The sequence below is a fragment of the Ctenocephalides felis genome, unplaced genomic scaffold (genome assembly GCF_003426905.1).
Source record: "Ctenocephalides felis isolate EL2017-DRISC unplaced genomic scaffold, ASM342690v1 CF-g0.4_SCAFFOLD_01886, whole genome shotgun sequence".
NCBI classification, from domain to species: domain Eukaryota; kingdom Metazoa; phylum Arthropoda; class Insecta; order Siphonaptera; family Pulicidae; genus Ctenocephalides; species Ctenocephalides felis.
In genome coordinates this window covers 117,061,811-117,074,897 of record NW_020538040.1, presented here as the reverse complement: position 1 = coordinate 117,074,897, position 13,087 = coordinate 117,061,811, and the positions used below count along the sequence as shown (strand labels likewise).

General features: G+C 40.0%; 2 non-coding genes across 2 annotated transcripts; both read left to right on the top strand.

Moving 5' to 3' along the window:
* The first annotated feature begins 7,368 nt into the window (after positions 1 to 7,368).
* LOC113378903 lies at positions 7,369 to 9,295 on the top strand. Its single transcript, XR_003367250.1, has one exon. It is a non-coding gene; the product is annotated as a small subunit ribosomal RNA (ribosomal RNA).
* Positions 9,296 to 10,554: 1,259 nt separating this feature from the next.
* LOC113378909 lies at positions 10,555 to 12,482 on the top strand. Its single transcript, XR_003367256.1, has one exon. It is a non-coding gene; the product is annotated as a small subunit ribosomal RNA (ribosomal RNA).
* The last annotated feature ends 605 nt before the right edge of the window (positions 12,483 to 13,087 follow it).

Below are 13,087 nucleotides of genomic sequence, written 5' to 3'. Positions count from 1 at the left end.
GATGCAGTAGTTGACCCAATTTTAGCAGACAATAAGTATGGTTTTCGTGAAGGGCGATCAACTATCGATGCTATAAACTTGGTAGTTAATACCGCCAAGAAAGCAATTGCTGGAGCCACATGGAAGAGGGGTACGAAGAAGTACTGTCTTGTAGCTACATTGGATTGAAAAAATGCTTTCAATTCTGCAAACTGGGATTGCATTATGAATGCACTCCGTGACAAGAACGTGCCAGTATACTTCTGCAATATAGTCGCAAGCTACTTTACAAACAGAATTCTAATGTACGATTCACGCAATGGTACAGAACAATATAAAATAACATGATGTGTGCCGCAGGGCTCTGTTCTAGGTCCTTTGCCGTGGAATATTATGTATGATGGCCTTTTGAGACTTCTGATTCCAGAATGTGCGAAACTAGTTGCATATGCAAACGATGATGCGATAGTAGTTGTCTTCAAACAAATGCTCTATTGAATTTTAATCAACAGGTAGAACACGTTAGTGCTAAGGTGTCAATAGTTAGGACGAGATTTGCTCGACTGATGCCTAATGTTGGAGGCCCCAAACAAACCAGAAGGATATTACTATCGTCAATGGTTACTTCGGTGCTGACATATAGTATCCCCATATGGGTGATGCTCTCAAATCTCAAAAATCGAGGAGAATGGCAGGACCTATACATCGCCTGAGTGCTTCAAGAATTGCTTGCGTATTTCGCACAATATCGAAGGAAGCAGAGTGCGTCATTTCATGAACTCTGCTTCTCTTAGTCTTAGCAGAGAAAAACTGGACAAATTACTATAGAAGACATCAACAACCGAGTCCTGAAAAGTTGAGATTAGAAGAACGGCAGAACAGCATTGACCGATGGCAGCAACTGTGGGATGTCGCAGTAAATGCCAGATGGACGCATCGTCTCATTCCTAACATCAAAGTCTGGCTGAGTCACAAGCATGAGAAGTAAATTATTATACTACGCAAATGCTACCGCTTCAAGCATGATAGCTCGCCGGATTGCCCATATTGTTTGGGCAAAATCGAAGATGCTGAGCATGTGTTCTTCGTGTGCCCGCGATTTAGTGCTCTACGGGACGATGTGAAAGAGACATTGAGACGAGGCATTACCTCAGGTACTATTGTTGAAGTGATTATGACAAGTGAAGCTGCTTGGAACGCCATAGACAGATTTGCGAGAGAGGTGCTAATTGACCTGCGTTCTATAGAAAGAGAGAGGGCGAATGGGACTTCGCCCATTTAAAAGATGAGTATAAGTTTAAGAATTATAACATTTATTATAGTAATAGTTATAGAATTATAACATTCTAGGTCCTCCCCCCACGAAGTAATGCCTAACGGCGGTTTCCGAAGAAACCAGAGGAAAGGGCAAAGCGGAGGTTTTAGTCGGTACTATACCAGGGCGGTATTGAGTTCGACATACCCAGACAAAATACCAGTCTGGGATGCATAAAGTCATTTCCTTCGCTATACAAAAAAACACACGCACATACATACTTTATCCAAATTTGGTCTCATTCGATTCAGAATGGCTTAAAACGTCGAGAACACATAAAATTAGCGATTCGGACTTCTTATGAAATCATAAACTTCTCTTCCGGAAAGTTAATAAGATAGAGTCAACATGCGTCTGACAGGTGATGCAGTCTACGCATGCGTCTCACGGTTGTAGAATGACAGATTATTATTATTTAACTAATCGTTAATGAAAAATTAAAAACTTTTTTTGCAAATATCTTGAGAACATTTTAACAAAAATAATGAAATGAACAAAATTATATAAATTAAAATCTTATATCGCTGTTTTATAGTGTTCTAGGAACAATATTAAGCTAGATATGAAAATGGGGTTCTCACAGTAAGCTTTAAAATGCTGCAAATAAAAGACGCATAAAACGTTATTTTCATTTAGATCAAATAGTTTATGAGTGCCATTTCCACCAAAATAAAAAATAATCGTATTTCATCTAGAATTAACTTGGTTTACGAGATCTTGATGGATTCTAGAAAATACCACAACTTTAGTACAAATGATTTTCAAAAAACTCATAATTAAAAAGTGCGCGGCTGTCCAACCAAAGTGTCTTTCGAGACCTTTACGGTAAAATTTATGATAAAGAAAGTTGTAGCTCGTTTAACTACGTTTAAAATAGTATATTACAAGTTCTGATAAAATCAGAATTGAAAGAGTTATAATCCAATTAATGCGGGGGGTGGTAACAGAGTGCAAATTGTTTTCACTTCAGAACTTAAGATTAAGATTAGCCGATTTCCAAAATATCAAGCAAATTGGAGCACAGTAAAAAAATCGCAGGGCACACGCTTTTTTGCTCTCCATAATTTTGTTGATTGTAGGTTGAATAGAGCACATATGAACACGTTTTGACAAATTAATTCACTTCAAATATGAACTTAAGTAATAATTTATATTAAATTATTAGTGAGAAAAATATAATATAGAATTGAAATTAGTAAAAGCCAGTTAAAATATGGTACGAAATTATAAAAATAATAGGCAACATTATTAAGCAATTATTTTGGGTAGAAAAATCCATGGTGAAATTGTACCTTTACCGCAAATGCTATACATTAATTTTTCTGAATTTGTTACACCTTTTAAAAAACTTCAATTTTCAACACATGTATCTCATGCTATGACCATAAATACATCACAAAGGCAGACGATGATTTTGTGTGTGATAAATTTGAAAAATCAATGTTTAGTCGTGAATACTGAATAAATAAAATACCATTTATTTGTACATCTATATTTACAGGTATGACTAAAAATATTAGATAATCTTGGTATTAATTGTAGTGTATATTTCGAATATACTAATTTATTGAACATATTTCAATATTTGTTTGTTTGATGGTTTTACGTGGCTGATTTGAATTTCACAGTATAATTAAAGAGTTAAGTGAACTGGGGCTTATAATTTTATTTAAAGCAGTGGTATATTTCGGTATAAACTGTAGTGTAGAAATCATAATATTTTTTATCTGATTTGTAGATATCAGTAAAGGTAATTAAAAAAATTGAACTTTTGAATTGTAGAGATGGGTACAGGACAACGTATGTCGGGTTATCTAGTATATATATATATATTAGAGTGGGCCAATTTTTTGCATATTGAGGCACCTCGCTAATTTAACTTTTTACATCATTTGAAACAATATTGTAAAAAAAGCATAACCCGCAAATGAATTTAAAGTCAGCGAAAAATTTCAAACATTTTTTAATTTAAAGTAAAAATTGAAAAATCTCATGAAAAATATATTATGACATATATCGAGTTATACATCATTTTATTCGTAATTTTATTCTGCATCTTTTGTACAAACAAAGTTTTTTTGTATCTTTTACGGTTTAGACAGTATAAGGCAATCTGTGTAGTTGTTAACTTGTCAAAATGCAAAGTGCGGATAGGTTAGAGCAACACTCCTCACGATTCGATATTTCTCTAAAGAAAACATATAAACTATTATACATCGTTAGAAAGGTCTCAAAATTCTTAGTTTTTTTCCCATACATCGCAACTTCGAATTCCGAACGGTGTGGCCTACAGGCGAGTTGCCGTCGTAAAATTTCAGGAAAATCGGAAAATCTCGAGAAAATTATATGAACACACTTAACCATTCCTATACCATTTTATTCATAATTTTATTCTGCATCTTTCGTACGAACAAAGTTTTTTCGTATCTTTTACGGTTTTGATGTTATAGAGCAATATGTGATAATGTTAACTTGTCAAAATGCAAAGTGCGGCTAGGTTGGAGCAATACTCCTCACGATTCGATATTTCTCTAAAGAAAACATATAAACTATTATACATCATTAGAAAGGTCTCAAAATTCTTAGTTCTTTTTCCATACATCACAACTTCGAATTTTGCACGGTGTAGCCTACAGGCGAGTTGCCGTCGTGAAAATTTGGAAAAATCGGAAAATCTAGAGAAAATTATATGAACACACCTAACCATTTATATACCGTTTTATTCGTAATTTTATTCTGCATCTTTCGTACGAACAAAGTTTTTTTGTATCTTTTACGGTTTAGACAGTATAAGGCAATCTGTGTAGTTGTTAACTTGTCAAAATGCAAAGTGCGGCTAGGTTGGAGCAATACTCCTCACGATTCGATATTTCTCTAAAGAAAACATATAAACTATTATACATCATTAGAAAGGTCTCAAAATTCTTAGTTCTTTTTCCATACATCACAACTTCGAATTTTGCACGGTGTAGCCTACAGGCGAGTTGCCGTCGTGAAAATTTGGAAAAATCGGAAAATCTAGAGAAAATTATATGAACACACCTAACCATTTATATACCATTTTATTCGTAATTTTATTCTGCATCTTTCGTACGAACAAAGTTTTTTCGTATCTTTTACGGTTTTGATGTTATAGAGCAATATGTGAAGATGTTAACTTGTCAAAATGCAAAGTGCGGCTAGGTTGGAGCAATACTCCTCACGATTTGATATTTCTCTAAAGAAAACATATAAACTATTATACATCATTAGAAAGGTCTCAAAATTCTTAGTTCTTTTTCCATACATCACAACTTCGAATTTTGCACGGTGTAGCCTACAGGCGAGTTGCCGTCGTGAAAATTTGGAAAAATCGGAAAATCTAGAGAAAATTATATGAACACACCTAACCATTTATATACCATTTTATTCGTAATTTTATTCTGCATCTTTCGTACGAACAAAGTTTTTTTGTATCTTTTACGGTTTAGACAGTATAAGGCAATCTGTGTAGTTGTTAACTTGTCAAAATGCAAAGTGCGGCTAGGTTGGAGCAATACTCCTCACGATTCGATATTTCTCTAAAGAAAACATATAAACTATTATACATCATTAGAAAGGCCTCAAAATTCTTTGTTCTTTTTCCATACATCACAACTTCGAATTTTGCACGGTGTAGCCTACAGGCGAGTTGCCGTCGTGAAAATTTGGAAAAATCGGAAAATCTAGAGAAAATTATATGAACACACCTAACCATTTATATACCATTTTATTCGTAATTTTATTCTGCATCTTTCGTACGAACAAAGTTTTTTTGTATCTTTTACGGTTTAAGAGAAAATCGAGGAAAACTGGTTTGAACATTTATTGTAAAATTAGAAAATTTAAACAAATAATTATAAAAAATAATATAACTATATATAAATTCGTTTTATATTCATTGAGATCTATAAAAATCAATAAATACATAATTTTATACAAAAGTTTAAAAAAACCCAAAAAACACCTAAAAACTCAATAATTAACTATAATTCATATTGTCCATATATATAAAACTGTTTGAACATCTAACAAAATTTTCGACAAAAATTTTTCTATCATAAGGGTTCACAGTTCGAAATTTTTCCAGACTTTTGTCTTGACGATTCACACCGTAAGCGCGAGCACGCCCTCGCCGCAGGTCAAATGCACATCGCTTGGGACTCAGTCAAATACCTACGCTGTGGCCGCGCGCCTTATATAGGGGAATAGGTCGTGTCGAGTGCGATGCGAGCAAGCTCAGGCTAAAGTACGCTATGTTGTTCGGGCGGATACGGATATCATTCCCCGGTGTAGTTTTTACATCATATTCGATACTTTTAGTCTGTCAATGATATATTAGCGTAACTTTTAATAATGTTGTGAGCCACATCTAGAATTATATACCCCGTATATATTCGGATGCTGGTTTGCGGCTATAGATAACTGGTGGTAGGATCATTCGTTTTTAAACGTTCGATCAGAGAGAGTTGAAATTATTTGGGTCTGCGGACCGCAAATATGAAATCTATATATTTTAATAATATAGAATTTTACAAATTGACTACGGTCAAATATATGTGAATATAGCAGAACTAGCAAAGCTTCTCGCAGCGATGGTCTTTCGTTTTATGAACGTTTGATCGGAGCGAGTTAAAATTATTTGGGTCTGCGGACCGCAAATATAAAATCTATATATTTTAATAATATAGGATTTTACAAATTGACTACGGTCAAATATATGTGAATATAGCAGAACTAGCAAAGCTTCTCGCAGCGATGGTCTTTCGTTTTATGAACGTTTGATCGAAGCGAGTTGAAATTATTTGGGTCTGCGGACCACAAATATGAAATCTTGTGATTACTCGACAAATTATTGCTGTAATCAAGTGCGCTCCTATAGTATAATATACTGTGGGCAAAAGCTTCTGGCAATGATCATTCGTTTCATTAACGTTTGACCGGAGCTAGTCGCAAAATATTGCGCAGTGTGCAAAAGCAGCGTGACGCAGTTTACAACCGCTTAGCGCTCTTATGCATTGTGTGAGAGCACTGCCATGTATATCTGCTCGGTATCGCCAGATGCCTGAGCGAATGACGAAGTTCGTTGTGAAAACGGCGTTCTTTTTGAATATTATACTTTAAACGCATAGCTCAATCAATTCTTTGGGCGCTAGATGAAAGTCTAGTGTTTTAAAGTCGATTGTAGTAAACGCTTGCGTTAGTATTCTATATACTCTGCACATTTTATTCAAATTGTGCGAATTTGAACATTCGCTTCATTGCGTTGTTTAAGAAAATGAAAAATCAGCGAAAGCAGATTTTTCAATCTCACACACAGTGAAATATTCATATTTCAATTTTAAAGCGAGGACGTTTGTTTTTGGACCACAACGTGCTCTAAAATTGCTAAAGTGGTTGTGCGTCCTAGAGAATTTATTTTCTTGCGACCCGCCATATAGCCTGTCCAGACCATCGCGGTGATGGTTCGCACGGTAACCCGAGGCGACCCGTCGCTGTAGATCAAACTGTCGTAGACCGTGTCTAGAATAATATACGCCGTATATGTTCGGATGTCGGTTTACGGCCGGGTTCTGGACCTTATTTATAAGTGTTCAACCATACTGTACAGCATATCCGCGGGCATGTGTCGTTGACGCAAAGACTCTTATGCGGAAAATAAAATATACAAATGCAATTAACTCAATACTCTCCGAGCGAGAATAAAAGTTAGTTATAACGATGAATTCTTATAATGAATTCGCCCCGACGTTTTCAATCTATCGAAGGGTAAAGAGACTGTTTGAAATTAACTGGGTCTGCGGACCGCAAATTTCATGTACGGACCGCCGTTTCGACGGTTGTTAAAGGTCTAGCCTCTGTGTAAGCGCAGAATATATAAAATATCAAGTCGCGATGTAAACTGTTCGTCATGTCCAGGGAATATCGTACGACTCAGATATATATATGTAAGAAAATTCGTTGTTTAGAAATATTCATCGAACTTTTCTATACAAAGTGTGGTCTCTCGGGTGACGCCGAGGGACATTTACGCACTATGCTATTATATATATAGCACCCTGGTTGATCCTGCCAGTAGTATATGCTTGTCTCAAAGATTAAGCCATGCATGTCTCAGTGCAAGCCACATTAAGGTGAAACCGCGAATGGCTCATTACATCAGTTATGGTTCCTTAGATCGTACCCACATTACTTGGATAACTGTGGTAATTCTAGAGCTAATACATGCAAATAGAGTTCCGACCAGAGATGGAAGGAATGCTTTTATTAGATCAAAACCAATCGGTGGCGGGCTTGCCTTGCTCACCGTTTGACTTGGTGACTCTGAATAACTTTGTGCCGATCGCACGGTCTAGTACCGGCGACGCATCTTTCAAATGTCTGCCTTATCAACTGTCGATGGTAGTTTCTGCGACTACCATGGTTGTTACGGGTAACGGGGAATCAGGGTTCGATTCCGGAGAGGGAGCCTGAGAAACGGCTACCACATCCAAGGAAGGCAGCAGGCGCGCAAATTACCCACTCCCGGCACGGGGAGGTAGTGACGAAAAATAACGATACGGGACTCATCCGAGGCCCCGTAATCGGAATGAGTACACTTTAAATCCTTTAACGAGGATCTATTAGAGGGCCAGTCTGGTGCCAGCAGCCGCGGTAATTCCAGCTCTAATAGCGTATATTAAAGTTGTTGCGGTTAAAAAGCTCGTAGTTGAATCTGTGTCCCACACTGTCGGTTCACCGCTCGCGGTGTTCAACTGGCATGTCTGTGGGACGTCCTACCGGTGGGCTTAGCCCGTAAAAAGGCGGCCCAACTCAAAATCCTACCAAGGTGCTCTTCACCGAGTGTCGAGGTGGGCCGGTACGTTTACTTTGAACAAATTAGAGTGCTTAAAGCAGGCTCATTCGCCTGAATATTGTGTGCATGGAATAATGGAATAGGACCTCGGTTCTATTTTGTTGGTTTTCGGAATTCCGAGGTAATGATTAATAGGGACAACTGGGGGCATTCGTATTGCGACGTTAGAGGTGAAATTCTTGGATCGTCGCAAGACGGACAGAAGCGAAAGCATTTGCCAAATGTGTTTTCATCAATCAAGAACGAAAGTTAGAGGTTCGAAGGCGATCAGATACCGCCCTAGTTCTAACCATAAACGATGCCAGCTAGCGATCCGCCGAAGTTCCTCCGATGACTCGGCGGGCAGCTTCCGGGAAACCAAAGCTTTTGGGTTCCGGGGGAAGTATGGTTGCAAAGCTGAAACTTAAAGGAATTGACGGAAGGGCACTACAAGGAGTGGAGCCTGCGGCTTAATTTGACTCAACACGGGAAACCTCACCAGGTCCAGACACCGGAAGGATTGACAGATTGAGAGCTCTTTCTTGATTCGGTGGGTGGTGGTGCATGGCCGTTCTTAGTTGGTGGAGTGATTTGTCTGGTTAATTCTGATAACGAACGAGACTCTAGCCTGCTAAATAGACGTACTTTCTGGTATCGCAAAGACCCTCCGCTTCGGCTTCGGTCGTTGTTGGTTGTGGTTCTCACTACCGGCGTACAAATATATCTTCTTAGAGGGACAGGCGACATTTAGTCGCACGAAATTGAGCAATAACAGGTCTGTGATGCCCTTAGATGTTCTGGGCCGCACGCGCGCTACACTGAAGAGATCAGCAGGTTTTCCTTGGCCGAAAGGTCCGGGTAATCCGTTGAAGCCTCTTCGTGCTAGGGATTGGGGCTTGCAATTCTTCCCCATGAACGAGGAATTCCTAGTAAGCGCGAGTCATAAGCTTGCGTTGATTATGTCCCTGCCCTTTGTACACACCGCCCGTCGCTACTACCGATTGAATTATTTAGTGAGGTCTTCGGACCGGTGCGCGGCAGCGTTTCGACATTGCCGATGTTGCTGGGAAGATAACCAAACTTGATTATTTAGAGGAAGTAAAAGTCGTAACAAGGTTTCCGTAGGTGAACCTGCGGAAGGATCATTAACGTACATTTACTATTAAGTGAATGAAACGTGTGCTATATGTCGCAATATAATGTTGCAGACTAAATGTTGTGCGCTCCCATAGTATAATATACTGTGGGCAAAAGCCTCTGGCAATGATCATTCGTTTCATTAACGTTTGACCGGAGCTAGTCGCAAAATATTGCGCAGTGTGCAAAAGCAGCGTGACGCAGTTTACAACCGCTTAGCGCTCTTATGCATTGTGTGAGAGCACTGCCATGTATATCTGCTCGGTATCGCCAGATGCCTGAGCGAATGACGAAGTTCGTTGTGAAAACGGCGTTCTTTTTGAATATTATACTTTAAACGCATAGCTCAATCAATTCTTTGGGCGCTAGATGAAAGTCTAGTGTTTTAAAGTCGATTGTAGTAAACGCTTGCGTTAGTATTCTATATACTCTGCACATTTTATTCAAATTGTGCGAATTTGAACATTCGCTTCATTGCGTTGTTTTAAGAAAATGAAAAATCAGCGAAAGCAGATTTTTCAATCTCACACACAGTGAAATATTCATATTTCAATTTTAAAGCGAGGACGTTTGTTTTTGGACCACAACGTGCTCTAAAATTGCTAAAGTGGTTGCGCGTCCTAGAGAATTTATTTTCTTGCGACCCGCCATATAGCCTGTCCAGACCATCGCGGTGATGGTTCGCACGGTAACCCGAGGCGACCCGTCGCTGCAGGTCAAACTGTCGTAGACCGTGTCTAGAATAATATACGCCGTATATGTTCGGATGTCGGTTTACGGCCGGGTTCTGGACCTTATTTATAAGTGTTCAACCATACTGTACAGCATATCCGCGGGCATGTGTCGTTGACGCAAAGACTCTTATGCGGAAAATAAAATATACAAATGCAATCAACTCAATACTCTCCGAGCGAGAATAAAAGTTAGTTATAACGATGAATTCTTATAATGAATTCGCCCCGACGTTTTCAATCTAACGAAGGGTAAAGAGACTGTTTGAAATTAACTGGGTCTGCGGACCGCAAATTTCATGTACGGACCGCCGTTTCGACGGTTGTTAAAGGTCTAGCCTCTGTGTAAGCGCAGAATATATAAAATATCAAGTCGCGATGTAAACTGTTCGTCATGTCCAGGGAATATCGTACGACTCAGATATATATATGTAAGAAAATTCGTTGTTTAGAAATATTCATCGAACTTTTCTATACAAAGTGTGGTCTCTCGGGTGACGCCGAGGGACATTTACGCACTATGCTATTATATATATAGCACCCTGGTTGATCCTGCCAGTAGTATATGCTTGTCTCAAAGATTAAGCCATGCATGTCTCAGTGCAAGCCACATTAAGGTGAAACCGCGAATGGCTCATTACATCAGTTATGGTTCCTTAGATCGTACCCACATTACTTGGATAACTGTGGTAATTCTAGAGCTAATACATGCAAATAGAGTTCCGACCAGAGATGGAAGGAATGCTTTTATTAGATCAAAACCAATCGGTGGCGGGCTTGCCTTGCTCACCGTTTGACTTGGTGACTCTGAATAACTTTGTGCCGATCGCACGGTCTAGTACCGGCGACGCATCTTTCAAATGTCTGCCTTATCAACTGTCGATGGTAGTTTCTGCGACTACCATGGTTGTTACGGGTAACGGGGAATCAGGGTTCGATTCCGGAGAGGGAGCCTGAGAAACGGCTACCACATCCAAGGAAGGCAGCAGGCGCGCAAATTACCCACTCCCGGCACGGGGAGGTAGTGACGAAAAATAACGATACGGGACTCATCCGAGGCCCCGTAATCGGAATGAGTACACTTTAAATCCTTTAACGAGGATCTATTAGAGGGCCAGTCTGGTGCCAGCAGCCGCGGTAATTCCAGCTCTAATAGCGTATATTAAAGTTGTTGCGGTTAAAAAGCTCGTAGTTGAATCTGTGTCCCACACTGTCGGTTCACCGCTCGCGGTGTTCAACTGGCATGTCTGTGGGACGTCCTACCGGTGGGCTTAGCCCGTAAAAAGGCGGCCCAACTCAAAATCCTACCAAGGTGCTCTTCACCGAGTGTCGAGGTGGGCCGGTACGTTTACTTTGAACAAATTAGAGTGCTTAAAGCAGGCTCATTCGCCTGAATATTGTGTGCATGGAATAATGGAATAGGACCTCGGTTCTATTTTGTTGGTTTTCGGAATTCCGAGGTAATGATTAATAGGGACAACTGGGGGCATTCGTATTGCGACGTTAGAGGTGAAATTCTTGGATCGTCGCAAGACGGACAGAAGCGAAAGCATTTGCCAAATGTGTTTTCATCAATCAAGAACGAAAGTTAGAGGTTCGAAGGCGATCAGATACCGCCCTAGTTCTAACCATAAACGATGCCAGCTAGCGATCCGCCGAAGTTCCTCCGATGACTCGGCGGGCAGCTTCCGGGAAACCAAAGCTTTTGGGTTCCGGGGGAAGTATGGTTGCAAAGCTGAAACTTAAAGGAATTGACGGAAGGGCACTACAAGGAGTGGAGCCTGCGGCTTAATTTGACTCAACACGGGAAACCTCACCAGGTCCAGACACCGGAAGGATTGACAGATTGAGAGCTCTTTCTTGATTCGGTGGGTGGTGGTGCATGGCCGTTCTTAGTTGGTGGAGTGATTTGTCTGGTTAATTCTGATAACGAACGAGACTCTAGCCTGCTAAATAGACGTACTTTCTGGTATCGCAAAGACCCTCCGCTTCGGCTTCGGTCGTTGTTGGTTGTGGTTCTCACTACCGGCGTACAAATATATCTTCTTAGAGGGACAGGCGACATTTAGTCGCACGAAATTGAGCAATAACAGGTCTGTGATGCCCTTAGATGTTCTGGGCCGCACGCGCGCTACACTGAAGAGATCAGCAGGTTTTCCTTGGCCGAAAGGTCCGGGTAATCCGTTGAAGCCTCTTCGTGCTAGGGATTGGGGCTTGCAATTCTTCCCCATGAACGAGGAATTCCTAGTAAGCGCGAGTCATAAGCTTGCGTTGATTATGTCCCTGCCCTTTGTACACACCCGCCCGTCGCTACTACCGATTGAATTATTTAGTGAGGTCTTCGGACCGGTGCGCGGCAGCGTTTCGACATTGCCGATGTTGCTGGGAAGATAACCAAACTTGATTATTTAGAGGAAGTAAAAGTCGTAACAAGGTTTCCGTAGGTGAACCTGCGGAAGGATCATTAACGTACATTTACTATTAAGTGAATGAAACGTGTGCTATATGTCGCAATATAATGTTGCAGACTAAATGTTGTGCGCTCCCATAGTATAATATACTGTGGGCAAAAGCCTCTGGCAATGATCATTCGTTTCATTAACGTTTGACCGGAGCTAGTCGCAAAATATTGCGCAGTGTGCAAAAGCAGCGTGACGCAGTTTACAACCGCTTAGCGCTCTTATGCATTGTGTGAGAGCACTGCCATGTATATCTGCTCGGTATCGCCAGATGCCTGAGCGAATGACGAAGTTCGTTGTGAAAACGGCGTTCTTTTTGAATATTATACTTTAAACGCATAGCTCAATCAATTCTTTGGGCGCTAGATGAAAGTCTAGTGTTTTAAAGTCGATTGTAGTAAACGCTTGCGTTAGTATTCTATATACTCTGCACATTTTATTCAAATTGTGCGAATTTGAACATTCGCTTCATTGCGTTGTTTTAAGAAAATGAAAAATCAGCGAAAGCAGATTTTTCAATCTCACACACAGTGAAATATTCATATTTCAATTTTGAAACGAGATTTTGTATCTCGGACCGAAACGCGAAAGCTTTACGGTGTACTAATTGTAA